This window comes from Triturus cristatus, chromosome 5_2 (assembly GCF_964204655.1).
Source record: "Triturus cristatus chromosome 5_2, aTriCri1.1, whole genome shotgun sequence".
Classification (NCBI taxonomy): Eukaryota; Metazoa; Chordata; class Amphibia; order Caudata; family Salamandridae; genus Triturus; species Triturus cristatus.
The window spans coordinates 26,207,161-26,230,563 of NC_140588.1; positions in this window are offsets into that span (position 1 = coordinate 26,207,161).

Consider the following 23,403-nt stretch of genomic DNA (forward strand, 5'->3'; position numbering starts at 1 on the left):
GGTACATCTTAGCACCCACTCTGTTTTTGTTATTTATAAATATGGTTTTAGGGTACCTCGACAGGGATGGGTGTGACTCTCCAAAAGTCGGAGGGAGAAGGGCCCCGGTTCTCCTCTTTGCTGATGATATGGTATTGCTATCAGTCTCCCCAAGGGCTCCAGCAGTTATTGAATGATTTTAAATCTTTTTGCAACAAGAGTGGTTTGGAGCTAAATGACTCAAAACAAGGTATATGGTCTTCACCAATGGCTCTTTGAAAATACCTAAGAGATGTTTGTCTGTCGGGGAACTCCACATTGAATTGGTCTCCACCTTTGATTATTTGAGGATTCGCTTAACCCCGAATTTAGGTTGGACTCCACACATAGAGAAAGCTCATCTCTCATTAATTCAGCAAAACTCTCACATAACTAAGATCCATAAAATAACTGTGTCAGGCAAAGTGGCTTCAGCACTAGAAATTTATAATACCAAAGTCCTAGGCTCAGCTATCTATGGAGCAGAATTGTGGGGAAGTGGGAACACTGCCTGTCTTTCTGCAACCGAACATTGCTTTGTGAGATCTCTCCTTAATCTGCCGACAAGTTTCCCTCTGACTCAATTTTCATCGATCTGGCCCAAAGAAAGATTGCCCATAAAATGGAGTGCAAGCTCTTAATGTTTTGATATCAATTATGGACTACTGAAGCCCTTCTCTTCTATCAAGTGGGACTTGGGGACCTTATGGCATCTCCAAGGGTTAGTAAAATCCCTTGTGTTTGTTCTCTTAGTGGTAAACTGAGGAAATTGAGGTTGGATGTTTATAGGACTTACCTGGAGAAGATGTCTTCGATTGCAAAAGGCAGTGTAAAGGATATCTACTGAGAATATGCTATGGTTGGGAATATGTCCAACTATAAAGGACCTTTTAATTGACAGTTCATAGACTTCAAAGCCTACGCCTATTTTGAAGAGAGCATTGATGAGATTGTCCTGCCATTGGCACAGAAATTGTTTCTCCAATTTAGGTATAAAACCCTTCCCATTAAGGTTTTCTGCAGCAGACGGCGAAGCCAAGCCCCCTTGATGATATGTGCCCTACAAGTAAGGGAAGCCCTGAATCTTTGGTCCACCTATTTTTTTTGTGCCCTCATTATAAAAAAATTGAGGTCCAAGTGGATTATTGCTCTGTGTAGGGCCCATTGGTCCCAGCCACTATATGGAAATGCTCAGAATACTTGGCCTGTATACTAGGAGAGTCATGTTTTTTGGTTCAGCAAAATTTCTGATGGCCTTATGGATTAGGCTCTCGAAGTGCACTGCTGTGTAATTTATTTTGCTTACTATTTTTACGGATCCATGTGTTCCTTTCTCTCTTTTTAGTATTGATTTCTCCTTAATTATTTATTAACTTGAAATCCAAAGAGTTGTTTATTCTATGTATATATGGGATTATATGTTTTTAATAGGACAGTCCCCTACAACTTTACGCTGTACACTCTTGTTAATCGATTTTCTCTCTCTTGCTCTCAGGAAGGCATTTTTACTATTTTTACACAGTTTTTAATGTTTGCTGTATTTCTATGTATGTCCTGAATCGCACGTTATACGATCTCTGTGATCAAAAATAAAGTTATGATGATGGAAAATTACACCTAGATACCGATGCAATGGAAGGAACAAAGGTACAAAGCTTGTTATCACTTCATGTACTTAAGAGAAAATATTATTTGCAGGCAAGCTTTTGACTTTGTTAAATCCATGTATAGAAGAAATAAGCATGACCTGTCAGATTTATTGGTTTGTACGAGTATTGCACTAATACCAATTTAAACAGCACTTACTAACTTTTTTTATTGAATTCTTTTATGGCTCTCCTCATCCCAATGTAGTGTGTCTAAGTGCTTTACATCACATTATACATTGACAGTAAATCATACAAGTAAGTAAATCAATGTACAGAATGTTACATAAGACAATGGGGGCCACACATCAACCTTACTGGTAAGGATTATATGTTAGGAGTGCATGGCTGGGAGAAACGCAAAGTCAGGATTAAAAACATAACTAAGGTTGTCTATACTAATATGACTTTCTTACTACGCAAATAAACCCTTTAGCAGCTTTATAATAACACAAAGATTTAGAGAGATCAATAATGTTCTAGATCCTTGCCTTGCAGTTTGTATCCAGGCCCTTGATGCTGGTGCATAGCTCATTGTGGTATATTGGAAGGATTTTTTTAAGGGCTGCCATCAGGCTGACCGCAAGCTGTGATTAACTTTGCCAGTATGTGCTTCTTCTTTTTTTCCTGTTTATTATTTTACTGTAATCATTTCACTATGGTCACCTTGTCGGAATACTCTGTATATAGGTGGAGTTGTATTGATGTTTGTATGGCTTTTATGGTTTTATTTCAAAGAACCGAATAAAGTTTTGTTGATGTTGATGAGTAGAAGGATTGAAATGTGTGATCTGCAAGTAATGAAAGGATCTTTGTTTCAGAAGCATTGATCCACCTACCTATCTGCATAAAATAAAAATCTGTCATCCGCATGTTCCACGATGTGCTTTGCAGGAGTCACATTAACCCTTTATGCTACTTTATGAGTCAAAACCATGGCTAGGTAAAAAGCAGATCGCTACCGCAAGTGCATTGGCCACCAGAGTTATCCTACCAGGCCCCTATATTCTAAATCAGCCCCTCCGAATAACAGCATTTTTGCTACCAGTGAGAAGCATTTTATTTTTCAGTCAGCCTCCGAGTTTCACGGAGTATTTGCTTGTCGGGAGACATGTCGCGACTCATCATATACAGGTGAAAACAATTTTCTGCTGTTACCCTCGTGGTTTTCCAAAAAGCAGTCCTTCTGCGGGCTATTAAGCAAAATAGGCGTAAATGACACTTCAACCCCTCTACCCCTTGTGGAATAGATGTGATCGAATCTGAGAAAAGATTGATTTCCCTCCTTCTAGACCTGCGTGTAATTTCTTCCTTATTTCCTTAATTGCTGTTGCCCTCAGCATTAGAGACCGCAGATCAATTGGGCTAATACGGGAGATTGCTGGTGGGCCGAACGCCATTGATTCAGCAGCAGGAGCTGTGCCGAACCTTCCCCATGTTTTTAGTCCCCTCTTCAACATTCACAGCAGCAGTGTTGACATGTTCTTTAATGCTGTCAATCTTCTCCTGCTGAGGCTAGATGCAAAGGAATTATGAGTTCGAGTCCCCGCAGGGAAGCAGCAGTAAACCGATGCACACTATTTAAATTTAATCAGGGCCCTGCCTCAGCTTTCCTCTGACACACAATGCAGCCACAGACAGTTTAATAGCAACCCGAGAATAATTCACGAAAAAGCATACTGAAAGTATAAATTTACTTTCTTGAGCATCAGGGACTTTTCGTGTTAAGAATGAGCCAGAAAGACTGCAAAAAACACTACGAGACTTAAATATATTTGCGATGTGTTTTTGTCAGTCTGTGTCCCAGATTGGCAGAGTGTACTGTTCCTTGGGGGAAACAGTCTTTGCTTAATGCTGTGCTTGATTTACAAAGTCTCATCGTGCCTAGAAGCATTAAGGTACAAACTAATACAACATCGCATTTGGTACTTTAAACTGTCCACGTTTTATTTGTGTGAACTTTTGGTCATTATCAGAGCTTTTCAAGCCTAACTCCATCATGATTGGCTATCTTTATTCTCTGAGTCAAAAACTGAAAGTGCATACTTTTTCATTACTGTAGGAAGGTGGAATCTGACTGCATGGTTATCCCCACTTTGTGCCTGGCATTTTGCTGGTTTTCGACGTAGTTAGACTGGGATCCTGCTAAGCAGGACCCCAGTATATCTGCTTTCTCTCTAAATTGATTGTATGTACTTTAGGTACACTTCAGATTGGATTCTGGGGTACCCTTATACGTCCCTAGTATATGGTATACTATATACCCAGGGCATAGGTACTCCAGTGGCCTCTCAGGGGCTGCAGCATGTATTATGCCCCCCTGGGAGACCACTGAAAATGACACAACAGGTCTGCTACAGCAGCCTGTGTAAGGTGGTGCATGCACCCCTTACTTAGATATAAGTTCACTTTATCTATCCATATCACTGCACATATAAACCTATCAGTCACCCCATGGCATGCCTTATCAATCCTGAAGGCAGGGTGCTGGGTTTTATGTGAGAGGGTGCACCTGCATGAGCAGAGCCCCTCTGCAGCCTTCGGAACCTCTATTCCGGGGTTGTTTGTGATGCAGCCATACCATATACTCTTAAGTGCATTATAACCTCGCAGTAAATGCCAACTTTAAAACAGCTGCATGGAAACATGTTGTGTTTGGTGTCAAACACCTTGGAATCATACCTCCACACCAGTAACTGGTGTGGGAGGTATGAGTTGACCCTACTAGAGGGAGAAATATGACAGCAATGGTACACCCGGTACCAGCTTTGCAAGCCCTGGCATCACAAAATGGATGCTGCCAGCCACAGGCACGAGTCTGCCCTCCTGCTGCTGGACGAAACTCTGGCAGGAGATGGCTGGACAATAGGTTTCCTGTCACAGGGAGGTGTGACCACCTCCCAGACAGGCTTTAGTGTATTGGGACTGGGTGGGTACACTCCAAGAGTGCTTTGATGTCTGCACTGGGTGCCCATTTGGTGTCCCTGTGCATAGTCCAGCTCAAACCGGTTGCAGGGGCTATCAGCCCCTGCTCTGGCATGAAACTGGACAAAGGACATGGGTGTAGCCACCCCTCTGTCTGACCCTCCCATAGGTGGGTCCCCAGAGTTTTCCCCACCCCTTCCTTGGGTATAAAGTAGGAACCCCTGGCTAGAGGACTTTAGATTTACCTGGACAAAACTCTGCTACAGAACCCCAGAACTTCAACTATCTACAAGTAAGAATCTTACTTGAAGTAAAGGAGTTACTTCCCTGCAAGGCAGGCACCAAAGACACATCTGTCCGGTTTGCAACTACGTAGCTCCTGAAGGATTCTGAAGATTTTGCAACACAGGAGGTGGGTTTCCAAGCTTCCCCGAGGCCGATCCATGCTCTTAGCAAACCTGAGATCCAAAGTTCTTGTGGGGACCGTGCAACCCGAACCCCTGGACACCGTGCACATTTGCAGCAGCATATGCTTTTTGGCAATCCCTGAGGCTGTGTTTTGGGCTACTTGTAGTCCAGACCCCGAGCAGTGATTCCACTGAAGATTACTGACCTACACTCCACGAGTGTCCCGTGGGCTGGTATTTAGTGATTCCTCATGAGGTCCCTTCACGATCCTTTGTCCGTCGACTTGTGGGTCCCTGAGAAGGATACTTTAACTTTCAGTGGGCTTACCTGGTTGCCTCAGACGTGTCCTGATTCTCCAGCCCTGGGACAGCTCGCCTGCAGACTTTGGTCATCGTCGACGTCTCCTGGTCCCCGTGGCAGTGGAGTCAAGCTTCACCTCTTCGCACCTGAAACACCCGACATTGGTGGGCATTGGTCTACAGTGCCCCTGGTCACCCCTGAAGTGACCCATACTCTGTCCCCTCTGCTTTCAGGTTCTTTTCAGCTCCAATCCAGGCTTGGATTAATCCGGACACTTTTCCTCTTCGCGGCAGCAGCACTTTGCAGCATCACGCCATTGAAAAGAGCAAAGATTCCCGATACCATTTGACACCTATGCACCCGGCTTCCCTGGGTTAGGTAACAGGAGTACTCTGGTGCTCACCGGGGTGCTGGCCTTAGAACCTTCTAAGTTTGAAAGGGTTTACTCAAAGTCCTCTCCTAGGTGTCCTTAATCATTAAAATTCCAACCTCAACTTTCCCATAGGATTGTACGGAGCTCGCGGCTGTGTTCTCACACTGAACGCGTCCCCCGTGGGTCCCCTTTGTCACTACCTTGGGTGGTTCCTTGGGGTCCCAGCGATTCTATGTGCTCTAGGCATTGTGTCTAGTCAAGTCGGGGTTGTTATACCACTTTCTTAATATATGGTTTGGTCTCCCCCTGGTGCCCATTGTATATTGTGCTATTTACTGTCGTTCTAGTGCTTTAATATTGAGTATCTTGTTCTCTAATCTCATAAAGAGGTTAGTAGAGTGTTTAGAAATAAATACATATATTAAATATATATACCTTGTGTGGTTCTCCTTTTATTTGGTCATTCAAGAGGTTATAACCTGGTAAACAAAGCTGCTTTACATTCCTTCGAGACTTAGCCTGAAGGCTGCTCTCCGTAGCTACCACTAGGATAGCTTTCAATAAAGGTGGTCTTTAACCCAATCATAAAAAAGGGTTGTTTGGACTGGTACAAGGTGCCCACTTTAATTAGTGGACAGCATATACCAGGCCAACTTCTCACGATTACCAAAAAGGCGTTTAGTTAACTAAATATATTTCCTAAAATAAAGTTCACTCACTTTGGAACCTTCATGGAAATTTTGGTCAAGTGGGGGCACAGAAAAAAGTGGGGTTGTAAAATATTGATTTTAAATCCCATAGGAAACTTTAGTCTCCGAAAAAGAAAAACGGTTGAATGGAATTATGTGAAATATGACACAAAGTTCAAACTTTACTTCGATAGCGTGCTTTTCATTATTTGGTGTAAATCATTTAACCCCTTCCATGCTCATGACGGAACGGTTCCGTCATGAGCATCGGCTGAGCTGTGCTCATGACGGAACCGTTCCGTCATGGCCCCGCCCGCGCTCGAACCCTTCAGCACCGCGGAGGAATCCGCGCAGCGCTGAAGGGGTTAAAGTCGTTTTTGGGAAATGTGTGTTTATAGAAGTGTTCAGTGTGCTCATGAAGGGGTTAATCTTTTGGAAATGCCAATGATATATGGACAGTCATGTGCTGCAGGACTCCCTAAGTACCAAAATTAAAAAATACTTGAATCCTAATGGCTGCGGGAGCCTTTTATCCTGCTGGGCAATTGGGGACCATGGTTCTTGGGACAATACTGAACCCACTGATTGGCCAACCACAACAGCTCAAGTTGCCATTGCAGGACTTGGTCACCCTTTTCTGAAGAGTTTTTCAAAAATGTATTAGGAGTCCAAGGCAGGGACATCCTAATTCCAGGCACTTACGGGGGGGGCATAGGGACCATCCCAGTGATTAAAATAAAAATTAAAATCGCTGCTCAGGTACCACAGTAACCTTATAGGACCCAGTGCAGCCCTCCTGTAAGGTAGTGCGGTAATCTTGCAGTACCCGTTTCTCAAGCTTCCAACCTGTGGTAAGGCACTACCAAGCAAGCTTCGCTGAGAATGCTTGCACATTACCACAGTATCATGGAGCAAAAGCTTGTGAGGTGGGTACTGCAAGAACAGTGGGGATTGGATGCACTTGATGGTTGGTTACATGCAGACGGTTGGGCACAGAAATTCATTGAAAAAACAAAGAATAAAATGATATTAAAGTAAGGTTAGGTTTACAGACCTTAAATTACATGAAAACAATCCAGAAATTCACTAAAAAATGCCAAAATGTAAAGTGGTGTTATAGTTAGGCATTAAATGAGACATGAGATAATGATAAAAAATCCAAAAACAACTGAAATACACCAGTACAGTTTTTCCAATGCAATGACCAGGCTTCTCCAATGATGGACTAAGAACCAGGGCAATTAAATGTGGGGGGTGTATGTTATGATAGAGAGAGGTCTGTGCAAGGCTCTGGAGAGCATGAACACCTACCTTGCCTCAATGACAGCATCTGTATCGTTTTGACCCTTTCATCAGCACACAAGGGTCTTGAGACATGAATAAAAACCTAGAGCTAGGCTCTGTGGTCGGAGGGGAACACCATATTCACCACTGGCGTAACAAAAAGTGAGGGGGCCTCCTTGCACGGTACGTAGAGGGGCCCCCTCCGGGCTCAATCATGAGCTCTCCGGCCAGAGTGCAGTGCCGAGGGGGCCCCTTGGAGCTTGGGTCCCCCTGCACCGCGGGGGCTTCGGGGGCCTGTGTTACGCCCCTGATATTCACCCTCATTAAGAGAAGCTTTACTACTGGAAACTCACAGGCCTGTAGAAGACTGAAAGTGGTGGCAGCAACATTGTCACACCCCATTCAGAGAACACACAGGGTTAGTAGGGGCTAGGGCCTCATCCATGGGGGCTGGAGTAATTTGCCATTAATGTCCTGGGGTCCATCCTACTCTGCTTCCACAAAACTGAGATAAGTACACCCCCTTCAGCACTTGACTTTTAAGGATAGTGATAGAGAGCTGTCATAGATTTCTCAAAGAGGTAGTGTGGGGATGTGTACTATCAAAACTCAACAATTACCCAGAAGCGCAATAACTGGTTGTCCTGCCCAACTTTACTTTGGAAAAGAAAAGTACTTTAGTACATATGCAAAACTTAATACTTCACAGAATAGGCTAAATGTATAATAATTTTACTGGTGCTTGGACTACGGTGCCTTGGGTCCTGGTCCCCATTTCTCAAGTATGCCTCCTTTGCAGAATTAGGCAGGTCCCCTCTTCTGGGTTCAAGCTCTCTAAGGCATGTATTAAGGCTCAAGTGCAGATAACCCCTTTGAATAGTGTGTGCACTCAGTGATCTTTAATATTCCTTGTGTCAAAGTTGCCATAACAGTAGAAATGTTTCAGTCCACCTTGGATGGCTAGAGGGGACTTGCAGCCAGCATCCTTCTCGCTCCTTTTTCTTATAGAAGATGAACCTGCTGGAAGTTCTTCACACATTTGGGCAGAGGCTGCAGAAGGTAAGAGCAGAGGCACCACCTGGAGTCTTTGCAGGCATGTAGGGTTCTGGTGGTGACACAGGCCTCTGGCTGTCAGTAAGCCCACTTCTAGATTCAGGTGGGAGAGGGGGATTGGACCCTCTGGGCGGGGGGGGGAAGGGTCTGACGTCACTTTTGCATGGTCCAAATTGGGCACAGTCTCTGATTCAGCACAATCCACCTCAGGCACAGTTTCTCTGATCTAGCAGCACTGTCCCTTCGGGCACACTTCTTTGATTCAGAGGCACAGTCTGCGCGGGCACAGTTCTTCAATGCAGTGGTACAGTCTGCTCGGGCACAGTTTTTAAATGCAATGGCCCAGTCTGCTCGGGCACAGTTCTTGAGGGCTGCATCACCATTCACTTGAGGATAGATTCTTGAGGTTGACACCTGAAAGCATTTGTATGGAGAATCTGTGCACATGCTTCTCTGTTTGTGCAGATTACTACATCTAGTCTTCCTGTTTTGGGAGACCGATATACTACAGGAGGTCAAGCCACTTCTGCTTTTCCTGGGTCAGGCACTACTCTCTCTTACAGGGTTGGCAGGCTTCATCCCTCTGTCAGCAGGCAAGTTGGCATATAAGCGCTTCAGGTTACAGGAACAGCTTCTTTCTTCCAGACAAGAATGCAGATGGTGTTCTTTCACCTCTGGGAAGCTGGCTGTTAAGCAGATGCCAGTTCTGATTGTGCAGCAGTACTTAGAGGATTTGTATAGGTCACTAATCACCCAAGAGGGTAACCAGGTGCTTGGACAAGGTGTGTAGGTGTGAAGTCCCAATGTGCCTATATGAACGGTCAGGTGTTCAGCTTCTTGTGGAACTCAAGAATTGAGGCAGAGGCCCTGATGTGTTGAGGAAGGCCGTTCCATGTCGTGGGTCCGATGTCGGAGAATTAGCGGCCTCCAGTTTTGCTTTTACATCTGCTGGGGAGTGTGTGCGTGTGAGAGTAAGACAGAGCATAGGTGTTTTGTGGGTTGGCTAAAGTGTATGCGGCTGTTCAGGTATTCTGGTCCTGTGTTGTGTTGGGTTTTGTATGTGTGCATGAGAAGTTTGAATTGGCTGCACTTGTGAATGGGGAGCCAGTAAAGCTTCCTGAGGTGTGGTGTAGTGTGATGTGGGGGCAGCATGGAAGGTCGAGTATGAGTCTTGCGGCTATATTCTGGGTGGTCTGGAGTCTATGTAGGATTTGTTTGAAGATTACAACATAGAGAGCTTTGCTGTTACGACTTGCTCCCTGCATTCTCGTGCTCACCACCAGGGGGCTGAATTATGGGGCTCTCCAGTGTTCTAATAAGCTTCCAGACCCTCCCATTCATGCATATACTGACTTCCAGTCATTTGGATTCTACTTGCAAATTGCCATCCATTCCCAATCCATCCCGGGTTTTGAGGAAGCCAGCCTTAATTAAACTGCTCACTGCTCCTTCTCCACCCCTGATGGGTGAAGGAATCCACTTCACCTGTGGCTGGCTGCTGCTAGCTTGCTCACACCTGATGCAGATGATTATTGTCAGTTCTTTTAAGCCCCAGCTCGCTTCAGTCCAGGGTTGGTCATTGTAGCTGTGTACCGGTGAGACCAACCCTTGCTTCCAGTGTTTCCTGAGCTTTTGATATCCTTCTTTCCTGTGTTTCCTGAGCTTTTGATATCCTTGTTTCCAGTGTTTCCTGAGCTTTTGATATCCTTGTTTCCAGAATTCCTGAGCTACAACTATTCCTTGTGCCTGAAGTAGCACTGCCTGCAGTGCTACCTTGTTTCCTGAATTCCTGAGGTATAGTTATTCTTTGTTCTTGAGCTTCAGCTATTTCTTGTTCCTCATTTGCACTGCTTGCAGTTCTCTCTTTACTGCTGTTCCTGAGCTGTAGCTATTTCCTGTTTCCTTAAACTAGCACTGCCTGCAGTGCTACCTTGGCTCTTGAGCTTTTGCTCAATTCTTGCTTCTTGCTTCTGCTCCAGCACAGCCTTCAGTGCTACTGTGTTTTCTTGTCTCCTGATTCAATACTACTCTAGTGTACCCTAGTAGCCTCCCCTTCTGTTTATCCTTTCCTAAGTCCCTGCTTTTCTTCCCATTTCCGTGGTTCCATTTCCTAGTGTACTGTCTTTCTATTCCTGCTGTCATGCTTCTATTTCCTTGTATGTTTGCTACTTGCTTTCTGCCAAGTGTGTCCTGCGATTTCCTTCCTTTCCTGTTAAGTGCTCCTCCTTTCTAGCTCCTTGTCTATTGTGCTTGCATATATTTCTACCCCCTTGCTGTTACTGCCTTGCGTGTTCCTGTTTGATCTCCAGGACCCGTGGACACAGCTGACAACCTAGGTGCTGTTTCTTGTTCGTTGTGAGTATTGTCTTTGAGTTACATTGATAACATCACCATAGGTATCGGCTCCGCAGACCCTGCCCTTGCATGCATATCCTATATGTGGGTATTTGAAGTCAGTATCTGTAACAGCAATTTTGGGTGAGGAATTTACTGAGCTTCAGTCTTACCGTGTGGAGCTCTCGAGTGCTTTACCCCACATTCCCTTAATAGTTAATGTTGTTTTGTGTGTGTGTGTGTGTGTATATATGGATATATGTCTACATGTCTATCCTGGGTGTAGTTATTCTGAATGCTAAATTACCTCTTGAGTGCCCATCCTTTGAGTGTTAGCCATCTTGTTCACTTGTACAGGCTTTCCTTTTGGATCCCTTTCTCCTCTGACTTCCTGTGTGATCCTGGGCAGCGCTGTACTCCTCTTTCTGTGTAAATTTTCAACCCAGTTCCGAGTCCTTGCCCAAGTCCTGGACTGTGTTCCTGACATAGTCCCGGACAGTTCCTGACAGTTTGTTTCGAATGTCGCTGGTGAAGTATGAGGCAGGTTGTGAGATGCTTGTTAATGGCCTTCTTAATCACTTTGACTGACTAGGGAAATAGGGAGATGGGTTCAGAGTTGCTTAGTTGATTCAGGTCTGCTTTGGGCTTCTTGAGGAGAGCATTAATTTATGCAAATTTCCATTCATACGGGAAAGTGGCGGACGTGATGGAGGTGTTGATGATGTGGGTCAGGGTGGTGCTGATTGGTGATGTTCCCAGGTTGCAGATGTGGTGGAGGCATGGGTCCGTTGGGGCCCCTGAGTGGATGATCCACATGATTGCCGCTGTGTCATTTATGGTGGAGGTTGTCCATTAGATCAAGTGGCGCTTCCTTAGCTCCTTTAGCCAAAGAGAACTTAGAACTGGATAGCAAGTGTGTCAGTGGCTCCCACTATTATATAGTTAGTGGATATGGGGGGCATTCTGTGTCTGCACTTTTAAAATCGATTTGGGATGGTTCTGTTCAAATGTCTATCCAGGCTGCTTCCAATAACAGCACTTGTGTAGAGAGATATTCCTCATAACAGGGTATTCTCTAACCTGGTGCACCTGCAGCCTAGGCACAAGTAGTGTGAGCTTTCTGCTTCTGGCAATCAACAGCCACACTAAGAAGTGAACAGGGAAGAGGCAAAAGGCTGCCCTCACCTAATGGAGTCCCTTTCACCTGGACAACAGAGACTGCATTCACACCACCACCATCTACCAAATGGCAGTGCTACCCGAAGACCAAAGGCCAAATTGAATTTCCGAATGATTCTTGTTTCCTGTAGAACGTCCCTTGTGGAGTCAGTGGACCCAGTCAATACAAGGTGGAATATTAGACTTTTGCAGTTTTTGGACATTGAAAAAAATATTTTAAAAGAAAATTGATTAATATAGAGCACTATGTGAACTTGAGGGGAGCGGAGGGCCTGGAACTTGATTTTAAGCCATGACACCCCTGTTGCTTTAAGGTTAAATTTGCATGAGTAGGTAAGCAGCAAGAACGGGTTGCCAGGGTCCCCCATAGTGGTAGTTCCCTATCCAGTCCTGTCAAGGTTAATTTTCTCAACCGGGACTTTTGCCTCGCACATTGCTCCTTTAATAAAGCCTAGTCTCTTATATAGGCACCTTATTTTGCTGTAACCCATTGTCCATTTAACATAGCACTTATACCCGCTCCTGCACATTAGGACTGCTACTACCTACAGCAGTATATTTAGGAGTACGATAATTGGTAGCTCTGCATATTTTCATTTTACTCCATCTAGGGTTATTGTCGGTGTTTGATCAGCCACCCCGTGATATTTAATTCCTATACTGGGCATTTTTTATCGTTCTAGATAGGAAGGTTTAAAAGAAAATGTAAAGATCTATCAATATGATATTCAATGGCTAAAGTAGACATTTTATGACTTTTTTATTCTTTGTTCTGCATGATTGAGCTGTGTTTATGGTTTTAATTGACTAATACACTTTCACTACTACTACTTGTTTCTTCTGTTCCCGCTTCAGTGTGTCGGTCTCCTTCCTTCAGTTCCAGGAATGACAGCAAAATACTTCCAGTGTCAGGGAAAACAACCTCACCTCTATCGTGTGCACGAGAAATGGCAAAGGGATTTCTACAAGGAATGCATAGGCCTTCATTAATCTGGCACACTCATACTAAACACAATGCATGTACCACACATACATATACATGCCTAAAATAAACTAGTGCTAGTATCTGGGTTAGTACATAGAAGCAGAACTTTTACATGCGTGGCCAGTAGGCTTGCGCTTCAGTGACACAGGTAAAAGCGGTTGGTCACATATATGGATTTATAAAATATGAAGATTGGCACCACCACTCTACCTGCTAAATCCATGACAGGGACAGCAGTCCACTGTCAGTAAAGGATGGCATTCATAGTGTGCGCCTTGAAGACATAAGACTGTTCCAAGATACAGGATAATCACAATTGGACACTCAGGGCAGAGGAACACTACTGTACACCATATAGGGGAAATTCCCATCCCAGCCGACATTATTCCAAAAGCAGGTCTGGCATTTTTAACTGTCGCCTGGTAAGGAGAGTGGTTTATGAGCCTCTCCTGTGTTTTTATATTTGGTCTTTTTGTCCATGTGACAACGTCCATCCCATCATCCATGCGGTACATGGATGTTGCATGTTATGCTTTACTTATGTGCAGAGGATTCATGTGGAATGTGTATGACCTATTTGACTATGGCAAACATTTGTTCTAAATGATATTAGCTATACTTTAGTAGTGTATTTAATAGAGGGCTGAGGTAGACACTGTACAACAGATATAGTTTGCAGCGCCTCTTCAAGAACATTGTATGTAGAGGGCCAGTGTGAAGAGAGTTGAGAAGAGGAGACAACAGGCCACTTTGAAAGTAGAGGATTTCCTCTGTTTTTTTCTGATACATTGTTCTCTAGAAGGTCTATCCTTCCCAGGTTAACAGGTAGTTAATTTGTATAATCTCCATTGCCCATGTGCTCTTGTTTTGGATTACTGCTTGTGCGAGACTCCTTGCCCCACTGCACCATGCTGCTCACAATTTGGCACAAAGGCTTTGGCTGGAGCACTTTGAATGGAATAATCAAAAGGGCAGAACTGTCCAGAACTGACAGCTGGGATATACAACTGCAGCTTTAGACCCTGTTCCAACTAAAGTCAACCGATCTCTTCAGATGGCCTATTCTGTAATGATCAGATAAAGTCAATAACACCTTCCTGTAGTATGTGCATAGGGTGAAAGCTTTAAATGAGATGATTTTGAAGTCATCGCAATAAATACTCTTGGATGCTATTCTAGTTGCTTACATTGAAAATGTGTGATTGCCTTTAATTTCGACAGGATGACTGTATATCAACTAGAAGATGAGAGCAGGCTACTTCACAGTGACTCGCTACAACTAGTGGATTAGAAAGATTTTTTTCACAATTGCCTCTTGAGTAATTCAGAATGTGTTTTTTTACTTCATTATCACTCAGTGAGGAATTTTTGATGGGCGTTTCATACTCCATTATGATTGCGTGATGATTCATTTGAAGCATTTTCTGTTTATGACAGATCTTCTGTTAATGGATGTTGCCTTAACTTGAACAGCACTGTAGTGTGGTGTCAGACTTGTGCCTGACATTACAGTAGTTGATGTCCTCTATGTTTTTGTTTTATAAACTTCTCCAGTAATACTGTAAATCTGATAACTTCATCACGACAACCACTACTTGTGATTACCGTAACCTTAGATTCTAAATAAGGAATAACATGTGGCAAGTGTGTTTTTCATACGTCATCACCAATTAAAGGCGCAGAGTTAGCAACAGCTTTGAGTGAAGTGAAATGGTATTTTCATGATTCCTAATACAGTATCACAGTTTTTCTCTAAATCAAAAACATCAAGCAAAATGCACAGATATCTACTTACTTCATGCTGAACATCATCTTTTGCACTTACAACAATGTATAATTGACAGCTAGATACAACTACCACCTTGCCTTTTACACACGTTTCTCAATCATTTTAACTGTCCCTTCTTTTATTTGTTAGTCGCTGGGCCAGAGTAGTGATGGGAAGAATTAACAGTTATGGGAGAAAAGCTCTTTGAGAAGCAATGGGCCAAAGTGTTTTAGGAAACATTATGAGTAGATGTTATTTTAACTTCCAAGTTATACGCGTGGGTGGTATTTCCAGTAGGAGAAGGAGGCAGGAGAAACAAGCATTGGCATAGCCAATAGGTCTCGCCTTTGGGACCTTATAAGTGTTTAACCATGCAACAGTTGCATAACTAAACACTTATAAGGGCGCAAAAGCGAGACCTATTGGCTATGCCAATGCTTGTTTTAACTGCTGCAATCTATTGAAGCCTCACGGAGAACATAAAAGCGGCCGCGAAAGTGAAAGTAATCGCGTAAAGCGCGACGCGCGCGCCCGCACACATGCACTGTAGCTCTAGGCTGGCCTGGTAGCACTTTTTGGAGCCCTCACAAAATGCCTCGCCAGACCAGCGCATGCGCTGGGTCAGGCGAGACCTAAAAAATGAGTTTCATGTGAAAGGTTCTAAATGATGTTGTTGGAACTGAACGTTGCAGTGAGATATGTGAAAAGCATTGTGAGTGTGACTAGAGTGAGAGGGGTAAAAAGGATACTGAGAGTGAAATATTTTAGAGCCTGTTGGTGAGTGGTTGGCTTAGAATGATATGAATTACTGAGGAGAGGGTGTCAGAAACTGGTGTGACCTGGGCGCACGGCCACAGGCTCTGATCTCTCGATGCTGAGGGTTCGTGATCTCCTGCGGTCTTTCCTGGGTGATGCATTTGGCCTCATCAGTCTCCAGAATGGCCTACATCGGTGTGTCTTCTGCTCCTGTCACAATACATAAGTGTTCTTTACAACACTTATGCAAGACGGTCCAGGGAAATAGCTGTGCCTCCACGGTGGCCCCCTACTGTGAGGAGATGGCTGCAGGCATGTTCTTTCACCTGTTCAATGTCTGCTAGGACCGTGATCTGGTGGAGCTCTTATGGTTTATGCTCCCTGCACCTGAGGCCTATTGTGGACTACCAGTACTTGTCTATTGCCTGTTAGGACTGTGCTCCTGTGCCTGCTTGGGTGGTAATCCTGCCTCCACAAAAGAAGCATTCTTGGCCATTTTTCGCAAAGGGTGAATTTAACCAACTGGAGGAAGATACACAGTGAGACTCTGGAAGCACATCAAGCATATTGCGCCAGCAGAGAAGCATCGGAGGGGAAATTGGTCTTGTGCGTTCGGCTCCCCAGCCACACCATTCTACATTTTGCCTAATTGGCTACAGACCCCCAGGACCTGCATGTCACCTGCAAAATGGCCACCATACAGCCCATTGAACCGTGGCTGATGGAAGGTCAGCCGTCTGCGCAAGCGGCCAAGTGGAAATATTGGGTAGACCGTCTGGAAACATAGTTTACGGCAGTGGGTCTGCAGGCTGAGTGGCGGCTTCCCATGCTACTGCATCTTGGTGGTGCGGCGATCCACAAGCTGGGACGGTCGGTGACAGAGGCAGGTCCTCCTCACAGTTATGCTACGTTAAAGGCAGCCCTGATGGCACATTTCGAGCCGTTAGCTAACCCCGATTACAAACTTTGTCTACTAAGGCAAGGGAGGCATCTCCCTGAAGAGTCAGTCGACACTTTTTACGCCAGGATTCGAGAATTGGCAAGTACGTGCACGATGCCCGATGCTGATGATGGGATACGGGCGCAATTTATCCAGGGCTGCGTGTCTGTAAAATTGAGAGAACAGATACTTCAGGTTCCTGGGATGTCCATGGCGGACATGTTGACGATGGAAACATCCAAGGAGTTGTCGAAGGTGCGTGCAGTGCACATGGAAGCAGCGTTACAACGCCAGGTGAAGATGGAGCCCGTTAACGCCGTGGCATCTGGCAATTCGGTCAAGAAGTTGGAGCACAGCATACCACCATCTACTGCCAGAACATGCTATGGTTGCGGACAACTGTTTCCCCATCAGGGGCTATGCCCAGCACAAGAGAATGAGTTTTCAGCGTGCAACAAACTCCACCATTTTGCAAAGGTATGCCGTTCCATGTCATGGAGGAGACCATGACCCAGGCAAATAAATGTCATGGATACGTCTCAAATCATGGATGGCGAAGAGGACATGGATGACGATGATGTGGATGTAGCGATACATGTAATCCATGCGAGGCAACCAGATGGATGTCCAAAGCGGAGAATCCCAAAGTGCAGCATTCTGGTGGCGGGACATCCCATCCAGGCGCTCATAGATACCGGGGCATTGATCAACATCATGGCAAGCTCCCTGCTTCAGACTCTCCCCATCACACCGTCTTTGAGACCTACATCGACCCAAGTATTTGCTTACAGGTTAACCACCCCTCTTCCTTTGGCTGGACTTTTCACTACAGACATCTCTCATGACTCTCGCTCCACTCGAGCCAAAGTTTATTTGACCCAGGAAGGCTCTGGGATGCTGCTAAGCTGCCGCACGGCCGAGCACCTACAACTGGTAGCATTCTCTTTTGCAATGCACCAAGAGAGCGTGGAATCATTGGTAGATGAGTTCAAGATCCTGTTTGAAGGTATGGGATGTCTAAAGGATCATATGTTCCAGCTACATGTAGACACCACCATTCAACCCGTGGCCCTCAACCATAGATGAGTCGCATTTCACTTACAGCCAAAAGTGGAACAAGAGTTGAAAAAGCTAGAAGAAGCGGATATCATTGAACAAGTCGAAGGGCCGACTCCCTGGGTGTCACCCATTGTCATAGCAAGGAAACCTAAACAACCAGGCGGCGTGAGAATCTGCATTGACATGAGGTTATCCAACCATGCGATAAAGAGAGAGCGTCATCTGGCCCCCACCGTTGATGACATTATGGCCAAGGTGAGCGGGTCTCGTTGGTTCTCTAAAATGGACCTCTGAGCCAGAAACCACCAACTTCTGCTGGATCCAGAGTCAAGAGCCATAACCACGTTTTCAACACACGTGGGACTTCGAAGATACAAGCGACTGAGCTTTGGGGTTTCCAGCGCTGCTGAAATTTTTCAAGATACAATTTGAGGAGTTCTCGCTGGCATCCGTGGGGTTCTCAATGACAGCTATGACAATCTTGTGCATGCCTTCAACCTGGAAGAGCACTTAGACCATTTGTGAGAGGTGTTCCAGCAACTGTGGTCTCACCCTTCATCGAGAAATGTGAAACCTGACTGAGCTCACCGCTCCTCTGAGGGAACTCACAAAGTCCAACACCATGTGGGAATGGGGCCCTTGCCAGGAAAAGGCTTTTTAGGACACAAGGAATGCTTTATCTGCTAACACTACGCTAGTGTACTTTGACCCAGCCAAAGAATCAGAACTGTCAGTTGATGCCAGTCCCATTTGCTTAGGGGCAGTGCTGTCGCAAAAACAAGAGGATGGGGAGTGGGCGCCAGCGGCCTATGCAAGTCGGGCTCTGACCGATACCGAGCAAAGATATTTGCACATAGTAAAGGAAGAGATTGCTGTTCACTGGGGATGCCAACATTTCTATTTATATCTCAATTGCCCACCGTTCACAGTACACACGGATCATAAGCCATTGATACCATTATTCATGGGTGCCTCCTCAAAACCTCCACCATGGATTGAAAAGTGGATCCTCCAGTTACAGGAATATCACTTCCAAGTGGTGTATCGTCCTGGTGCCCAGAATCCTGCTGATTTCCTGTCGAGACATGCGAGACCAGCCACAGAAAAAGAAGAATCAGAGGCAGAGGAGGTGGAAGAGTATGTCAGGTTCATAGTGGAGCGATCTCCCGTCCCGGCCCATTTCACTCGATGAGATCATGAGAGCTACAAAAGACGATGAGTGTCTTCAGTTGGCCATCGCTGCAGTGACATCAGGGAAATGGCATCTACTACTTGACAAGTTACCCAGTAGGACTCAGGAAGCTCGCACCATGCTGAGTCTACTACACAAGGTCCGAGGAGACCTGGCCGTTTCTGCTGAAGAATGCCTTATGAGAGGATCCCATTGGGTATTCACAGGATGCTGCAGCAATGAGTGGTTGATTTAGCAAACATAGTGCACCAAGGGATCGTGAAAACAAAGTCCCGTCTATGCTGTAAAGTATGGTTTCCCGCCTTGATGACCTCGTAGAGCAAACTGTTCATGACTGCGTTTTCTGTCAAGCCACTGGTCCGGCTGAACCCCCAGTGCCGATTGTCACTGAAGCCATACCACCACATCCGTGGCACCGGGCGAGCACACATTTCGGGACTCTTCGGGACGGGAGACACATGCTGGTGGTGATAGATGACTTCTCAAAATATTCAAAGGTGGAGGTCCTAGAGTCAACAACGGCGAGTAAAACCATACCTTTGTTGGTTACAATGATGGCCACTCATGGACTCCTAAAAGAGCTACGGGCAGATAATGGTCCACCTTTTTCTAGTCATGAAATGGCGGAATATCTACAGTCAAGGGGAGTGCGGCCTCATAAAATCATACCAAGATGGCCTCAAGCCAATGAAGAAGCTGAGCATTTCATGCGCACGCTCAACAAAATGCTTCGGATCGCTGTGGCTTGTGGCCAAAACTTGGAGGGTGCTCTATACACTTTTCTACGAGAATACCAACTTAATCCCCACTCTACTACTCAAGTCAGCCCTGGATCACTCTGCATCCGGAGGGCGGTAGGAGATATGTTTCCTCAGGTGACTCAACAGACGGATCTTCAACAGCAAGCATCGAAAAGGTTAGACCAACGACGAATTCAGAACGAATGAATGTCCAGAACCCACCAAGCCAAGGAAAGACAATTAGCAAGAGGAGATCTGGTGATGATCAAGAATCGGAAGCCACGAGGGAAATTCACACTTCCGTATGAATTAGACACTTGGACTGTTCAAGCAATCAAAGGAACTATGATAACTGCTGGGACAGCTGGAGAGACTGTCACGAGGAATGTCTCTTGGTTTAAAAGATATCGAACTCCAGCAAGTCTTAGGTAGAAGACATTGACTTTGAGTCAGCTGATGTTGCTCTACCATCAGTGCCCTGTGAAGGGGCTCTTTGCTCTCCTGCCACAGAAAACCTGGCAGCTGCCAGGAGCCCGAGAGCTATGCCGAGTCACTTGGTGGAGCTGGAACACCCGTGTGGTCCTGCAGACTGTCAGCAGGCCCGAGTGAGCGGTGGAGCAGATGATCCGGACCGTGAATGCCGTTGAGGGAGTGAGAGGTACCACCTCAGACCAAAGCCAGCAGTGTCTTCCCGTCTGACGGATTATGTACTTGTATAATGACAATTTTACTGAAGCAATGTTTTTTTTCTCTCTCTCTCTCTCTCTCTCTCTCTCTCTCTCTCTCTCTACCTCTCTCTCTACCTATCCCTATTCTTGCATCTGTTTTCAATTGTGTTTTCCACAGTAAGTTTCAAATCACTGTTCAAACTGATTGTAGTTGTTTTATTCTGAACAAAGGAGGAATGTTATGTTTGGCGGACCATACCATTGGGTGGTCTGCCGGTGGGTGTATTTTGCAGTTTGGAACACAGGCTGCTTTGCATGATGGTAGTGCCCATGTAAACGAGGGGCCGGATGGTGCATGCAGAAGGAAATGGGCAGCCGGAACCGGATTTAGTTAGTTTGGCACCACCCCAACATGCTACTGGTGTGTGTGTCCTTTTCTTTACCCTAAATCATTTGGGTCTACATCCTGTTCACGTCATACTGTCCGGTGTGAGCATCCAACAGTCCCCTCTTGACTCATGAGGGCTGCCGACTTCTCTGTGCAAGGGCAACAGCACTAATTTCACAGTGGTGCTCTCGTGGTTAATTGGGGCTTAAACTTCTCCACGTAAGGACGACAGCCCTAAGGTCACGATGGACCTCTCCTGATACACAGGGTTCACTGACGTCTCCATGCAGCAATCCCAACCGGAGCGGGTGTATTACACTTCGCTCACTGCCCCACTCGGCAGGATCCTGGTTGCCTTGCTCTCTTGAGGCTCTCTAGTTCAGGAAAGAAAGGGTCCCCTGCTACAAGATAACTTGCCCAAGGCAGGAATAATATCAATAAATTGCAAAGAAGGTCTCAGGCAATGAATTACAAACCAATACATGGTAGAGCGGTAGAGAGCACATAAGTAGACAAACAGGGAAACATACATTTAGATACAAAAATGGAAAAATCCTGTTTATTATTTTTGTAGGTAGAGATGTCACTGTTTCTCTATAAATACTTCTTTTAAAAAAGAATACATTATGTTTTTTAAACTAAATAAAATACATTACAGTTACCTGACATACTCGTACTCACACATACCCATACGTGCCTCCACTTCACACACCCATCATACTAAACATAGTTAAAAAATGAATAATAATATAATATATAAATATATCACAGAATAATGTTTTTGTGTGGCTGATGCAACAGAGGTCAATACACATTTGTGGCACAAAAAGAAAATCATTGTATGTATATTTTATTTGAAGCTCTCTCTTTCTCCTCAACAGGTTCACTGCTGTTGGCAGCGAGTCAGAAGGCCAGTGTTCCAGGCTCAGGGCAAGTGGTTTTCACTTCCTGGCTGATAACCTGAAACTATCATAGAAACTAGCAAAGCTAGGTCCTTAGTCTTAGTTCCAACAGCTAGACACCTAGGTGATCTTCTCCTCTGTTGAACAGAGCTGTTGAACAAATTGTGGGACTCGGGCTCCCACCTTTATAGTTCAAATCAAAATACTGACATGATTTAGGGATTGCACACTTGTTGTTTTGGCTAGGAAAGTGAGTAAAGTTTTGTACAAAACAGTATCGTAAGAGGGCAAAGTTTTTAGGCCCCTAACTGGAGAACTCCAATGTGTGGATTTAGCCTGTCAGTCTCCTAGGAGATTCTGAATTGAGGAGCAACTTCCAGCCCCCTGGGCAGCAGCCTAAGCTTGCCGATTTGTTTCCTAGCTCCCAAGCAACCCTTACTCCTCCTCTCACACCTAGCCAGGCCCCTTAAGGGTTTGTTGGATGAACCCCAAAACATTCACCTCCATTTTGTGAGATACAGTTTCACTATGCCCAAATTTGCAGTGAACCAAGGACCAGGAGGAGGTATGAAGTCAGACGTGCTGTCTCTTAACTGAAATTTAAAAAGCAATTTTCCTTTACCCGTAATTGCATCATTTTCATCTGTTTTGCTTGTGGTTGCTACAGTTTAAAAAAACAATTCTGCCCATGATTGCATCATTTTACACCTGTTTTGTTTGTAAAATTTAGGTTTTCACTTGCCAGTGGCTGTTTTTTTACCTGTTAAATTATGGGCTATGCAGTCCAAAATTTCATATTTTTTCACCTTGACCCTGACTACCTGAATTTCCCTCTAGTTTCTCCCTTGATCTGTGATCAGACCTGTGTGTTCAACATTCCACTCCAGCTCCCATTTTGTCTTAGTTAGTGAGGGCAGCCAAATTACCCCTTTCCCCCCTTAGCAACAGAGATATTATTCATCAGAGACTGAACAGAGGATACTCTGAGAAAGCAGTAATATGCTGTTAGTTGTGTTAGTTGGGGATTGTACACTATTTGTTTTGCTAGGAGAGTGAGTAAAGTTTTGTACAAACAGTATTGTTAAAGGGCAAAGTGTGTTAGGCCCTTAACTGCAGAACTCCAAAGTGTGGATTGAGCTGGTCTGTCTCCTAGGAGATTCTAAATTTAGAAGTAGCTTTCAGCCCTCTGGCCAGCAAACATTGCCTGAGGTCGCAGGGACATTATATAGGCTCCTATTGGATCCTACATGTGTGCACTGATTGGAGGTTGCAGCTGGTGTTTTTCTATCGGATTAGGGTTAGTGTTCTCATTTGTTGGGTATTTGAAGGTACTAAAAGATTCCTGGGTCAGTGATTCTAATGATGTAGGGCTTAGGGCTAGTGATCGGTTTGGTGGATAAGTTTAGGGTTTTGGATCGGTTCCTGGGGCTGGGTTTTCTATTGGACATAGATTATAGGGTTTCCTGTATGATTGGCTGCTGGGACTAGGATTGGGGCTAGGGTTTGGACTAGGGCTGGGGTTAGGCTTTCTATGGGACGTAGGGTGTAGGGTTTCCTGTGATTGGCTGCTGGTACTAGGGTTGGGATGGAGCCTGGGTTAGGCTTTCTATTGGATGTAGGGCTTAGGTTTTCATGCCTGATTAGATGCTGTGATTAGGGCTTTGAGTGGCTGTAAGAGGCTTGTCTCCTATTGGTTCTGGGGATTAGGGCGAGTGCTGTGATTGTTTAGGGTTAGGACTTCCATTCCCATTAGCCACAGCGGTCACCTGATTACTAGGGCAATTTAAGCTGAAGGT